The sequence below is a fragment of the Acartia tonsa genome, chromosome 7 (assembly GCF_053477335.1).
Source record: "Acartia tonsa isolate MP-2025a chromosome 7, ASM5347733v1, whole genome shotgun sequence".
NCBI lineage: Eukaryota > Metazoa > Arthropoda > Copepoda > Calanoida > Acartiidae > Acartia > Acartia tonsa.
The window spans coordinates 45807241-45812090 of NC_137266.1; the positions used below are offsets into that span (position 1 = coordinate 45807241).

The following is a 4850-nucleotide window of genomic DNA, read 5'->3' on the forward strand; positions in this document are numbered from 1 at the left end:
TTCTCTTTTTTCTTTTTCTGCCGCGACTTAGCCTCAATGTTAAAGCTGATTGAATACTTTAAAAATTGAGATTGCCATATTTTGATCAGGTGTAGACTTCCGGCTAATTTGTTTATATTGTAAAAGGTTGATTTTCCTGCAGTTGCTGAGCTGTGTATATACCCAGGGAGTAAGGGAGGGGACAATGGACAATTAATTCAATTTAAGAGTTTTCACCGGAAGCAAAGAAAACCAGATTTATCCAAAAAAAAGTTGACCAAAATTGTAAAAGGATCATGGTAATATAATTGAGAACAAAATTAGTTCTAAGAAAAAAATCATTTACTCGAAAATTAAATTACCAGTACATCACAATGTAGAAAACATTCTGTAATTAATCCCTAGAAAAATCACCCTTAGAACTTCATCTACCCTTCTCATATATTTTCAACTGCTACCTAAATTCAAGAGGTTCTTAGATCATTTAATACATAGATATCACAGTAGAATTTCTACACATGAAATGACATTTTCTTGGGATATATATGTTAAAACCAGTCATATAAGGACAAATTTTTCTGTCTGTTGTATTCAAAGCTAACTCAGCTAGTTAACGGGGAATTAATGCGCTAGTACCCAAAGTCAGTCAGAAACTGCTGAATTCTTGCACATTCCCTTTAAGCCAGTACCCAATGTCCGAGACTCTTAAAAAATGAATATTTGATCCATTGTCCCCTTTCTTACTCCCTGGTATATACCTTTCTTGTAAAATAGTAAGAGTTATCAATTATATTTACTTATTTACATGAGTAGAGGGATATGTCAATGATAAAATATATATAATCCTTATATTAAAGGGCGAATATAGGTTGGATATGATATGAGCTTATATCAAAGGTGCAAGTATATACATTATCAATAACTCAAGCAAATAAAGATATTCCATTGGATAAGGCCGTTATAGCTAAAAACCTAGCCAAGTTGGGCTAATTTGTGACGTCAGAGGAGTGGTTCCCTAAAATATTCAAATACCCATATTCACAACAGGATGCGTGTAGAGTTTGCCTAAATACTGTTGTTATTTTGCAGTACAAATAAATGAGAAAAAGGTTTCTGGAAAAAAACTACCTAGACCTTAATGAAAATCAGATTATGTAGGAAAATATTACTATAGAAGACTAGGAAAATATTTACGGAGAAAATTTGTCCCCCCGTACGCAAATGAAAGTCAAGTTGAGAGTAAATTAGCAGACATTACCACATACATAGCATAAACAAACTAACTTGTAGGTTATTATATGTGTGTGTCAGGCCAAGTTTGACTATACTTTTTATTAGGTATTTTTTTTTAAATGTAGCGTATACAGGTAGGAAGAGGACATCAGGCTGTTTATTTCACTGGTCCCTAAAGTTTTACAAGACGAACCAAAAATTATCAACGTTTATAATTCTTTAAAATCTATTCTAAATTATTAGGGTAATTCTATATTTTTCTTTTATGGTGTGGCTACTATATTCTTCTCAGTATGTGCCTGTCTTATTTAACAAACGTAATAAACGGAACTTTTTTCTTTGTTTATGGTCGTAATCTTTGCATTATAAGCACGGCAACCTTGAAATGAATGTGAGGGCTAAACAGCCTCATAGCGGCGGCTGAAAACAAAATTGCAGACAGCTTTCCGTTGATAATAAAATGAATAAACAACACATAAGATTTATTGCCGTTTTATTGTCTCAATGATCCCAGGCTAATAAAATAATTTTCATTTAATAGTAAAAATTATCTACAGTGCAATATGATACAAGTTTTTTTCTGTGTGGCTAAAACCAGTTTTAATCCATCAGATATTAAATGGTAACGATGCCACCCTGTTTCTAATACAGTTCCAATTATGACTAAATTCCACTGGAATGAAACCAGTTCAAAGTCAAACCCATGACTAAAAACCATGTATTGTATTTTATTTAAGACAATTGAATAAAAATAAAATTAATCGATTTATTGGCCCCAACTAAACTACAGAATAGATTTTGTTTCCTAAGTGAAATTAACATCAAAACCTAACTTTTATTACCTACTTTTCATCTGTTATCCTTTTAAATTTAGTGGAATGGGATTGATATAATCTAAACGAATAAGCTGACAACTAAACTAATTTATTTACAGGAATTTGTATGAGAGGCTTTAGCCAGAAAAGAGAACATTCAAGCCCTTTTTTCAGTTGGTGGACCCTCCATGACCTGTAGAAGCAATTACCAATAGTCCCAGGTAAAATTGTTTTAAAACTTATATCAACAGTTTGTTTATTAAACCGAAATAGCACGAGAAAAAGCCTTTAAGTTATCTTCTACTAGCAGCTTGTATTCAAACCAAAAATGTATAAAAATAGAGGGAGGGAGGGGCTGTCGACGACCACTCATGTTTAATTTATGAATCGGGAGTGAAAGTTGAACATCTATAGTAGTTAAATATTGTTGTGCTTTGCTAGGTATTTAATATTCGGGAATAGTCCCTTTTATGGCAACGCCTCTTAAGGGGCGATTCGTGGTTTTTTTAAATAGCTTTTTATAGGTTATTTTAGGTTAGGTTATATTAGGTTAGGTGATTGCCCCACAGGGTTAGGCAATTAACTCCGCAAGGTTAGAGCCCACCGCAGGGGCTAGAAATAGGAGAAAAACAACTGTGAAAAATACGAAGATTCGCCCCTTAAGGTGCGTTGCCACGAAAGGGACTATACCCCAAGATTCTCAGCCACATTTGTAATACAAAATTTTCCACGAATATTAAAACAAAATCATCGGCCCCTCTGGACTAACAAAACTTGTTTTAATCTAATTTTTCATTTGTATATCCAAGTAAAGCTGTCTATAATAGTTATTTATTTCATCGTATTATAAACAGCTTTCCACGGATGAAAAAGGTACAATTATAAGATTAAAAACTTTTTTTTAGCCCCCTAGTCTATAACCTAACCTAATTATAAAAAATATTGTTCTCGGGTGTTGGGGGGGGGGGGGGGGGAAGGAATAATGGGTACCAAAATTTTCAAAATGTCTTAATTTTCTAGGACTACTGAAAATCTGCTATATAACGAATTTTTGTCCATCCATGATTGTATTATAGTACCTAAAGAGTTTTTTTTGTAAAAAAAACGTTCATCCTTATTATTGCTGCGCTTCTTATGGACCTAATCACTCTTATTATCAGCAAGATAGAGTTGGAGGTGCACGAGAAAGACAAGACTCTGCTGAAGCTGCCCATGAAGAAGGTGCTGGAAACAGAGAAGAATGGTTTAACCATGGATCTTGCCACCCTTGCCAAGGTATGTACAGGGGACAAGACAATGGACAATGAATTGACAACAGGGGTATGGGGTCCGACTTTTCAGCTTTCCGTGGACGGTAATATGAAGAAGAAAAAAACATATAATATATTGCATTTACATTGTCATTCAAAGGTACATAGTTTTAAGTTATTTAAGGCCATTATGAATCAGCTAGTAGCCTTAAAAGTATAAATATTTTTTTTGGTGATATGCCAGGAGCATTCTACGACAGGGGTGTATATTCTGCACAAGGTTTGTTTTTTCCCCTGCCACAAATTTTAAAAATCCCTCCCCACATATTTTTTCACCAAGGAGGGGGGGGGATGGAAAAATATTTAAAGAACTCTAGGTATATATTATTCATTTATCCCCACACATTTTTTTTTCACCAAGGAGGGAAGGGGGGGGGAGAATGGAAATTTTTTTTCTCAGTTCTCTTAATTTTTATTTTTTTTTCCAAACCACATATTTTTTATCCCCCCCTCCCCCTCCTTTAGTAGGGTCAATTTTGCAGAATATTCACCCCTGTTATACTGTTAGCTGCACAAAATCCATAATATTTTTATATTTAGATTGAGATGATCCAAAGCCAATATCTTGAAGATAGCTGTGACGTTAGCAATAGCCAATCCTTGCTACCTCTATACTTCATACATCATTATACTCAATTTCCAGAATAATATATTTAATTTCAATAAAATAATAATATAATACTAATCTAGCTCTATTTATATGTAAACTTGTAGCTGCTCTATTACTATACTAATGGTATCAAAGTCCACCTTTTCTTTTAGTTTCACTTATATCAGACAGAAAGCAGTATGACAGCCATAAGAGCGACAAAGAATATGCGGGCAAAAATAACATTTAACATAAGAATAAAAACATCTATAAAATCTAAGCTTGATTTTACAATACAGATAACCTAGATAAACTCTTGAGGATGGGATACACCATTAGGTGTTGTTTTGGTGTATCTCTGAACCAAATCTTGCTACTGACAACCAACCCTTTGATTGCACTACCTTTGAGAAGTATTAAGTGCATGGTAATGAGTTGCGCCTGTTTTGGGCCAAGACATTCCCGAGACTTTAACTATTTATGTCGCGTGCCTGACATAGCAGCAGTAGAAACCATTTTAACGTATTTAGTTATGACATGATGTCGGGCCGAGATTCTAACGAGAAGAAGCTACACTGTGAAGAAAAACCATATCGGTTCAGCGGTTAGCGAGATCCTTCGGGACAGACAAAAAACGCTTATTACTTTATATAATAGGACTAGCGGCTACGCCCCTAGAAGCCTCTAGGGGCACTTAATTTAGGAGGGGGAAAAGTCGGCCTCATCCCATATTAAATTTGAGTTTCAAAAGAATAAAAAAATATTTTTTGGGGGGAGGGGGGTGAAGACACCCTCTCAAAAAATAGTTTAAAACCTTCCCAGAACCTATAAGAAGCTTCCCTGTAAAGGAGAACAATATCGGTTCAGCGGTTAGTGAGATCCTTTGGGACAGACAAAAAACGCTTACTACTTTATATAATAAGA

At 34.5% G+C, this 4850-nt stretch overlaps 1 long non-coding RNA gene across 3 annotated transcripts; it reads left to right on the forward strand.

Moving 5' to 3' along the window:
• Positions 1 to 836: 836 nt before the first annotated feature.
• LOC145324340 (uncharacterized) lies at positions 837 to 4022 on the forward strand. 3 transcript variants are annotated; one of them, XR_013881252.1, is made up of 4 exons: positions 837 to 1317; positions 2147 to 2248; positions 3188 to 3302; positions 3878 to 4022. It is a non-coding gene; the product is annotated as an uncharacterized LOC145324340 (long non-coding RNA). The 3 variants fall into 3 exon arrangements; XR_013881251.1 differs by having other exon boundaries at positions 3192 to 3302; XR_013881250.1 differs by lacking the exon at positions 837 to 1317 and having other exon boundaries at positions 1504 to 2248.
• Positions 4023 to 4850: the final 828 nt, after the last annotated feature.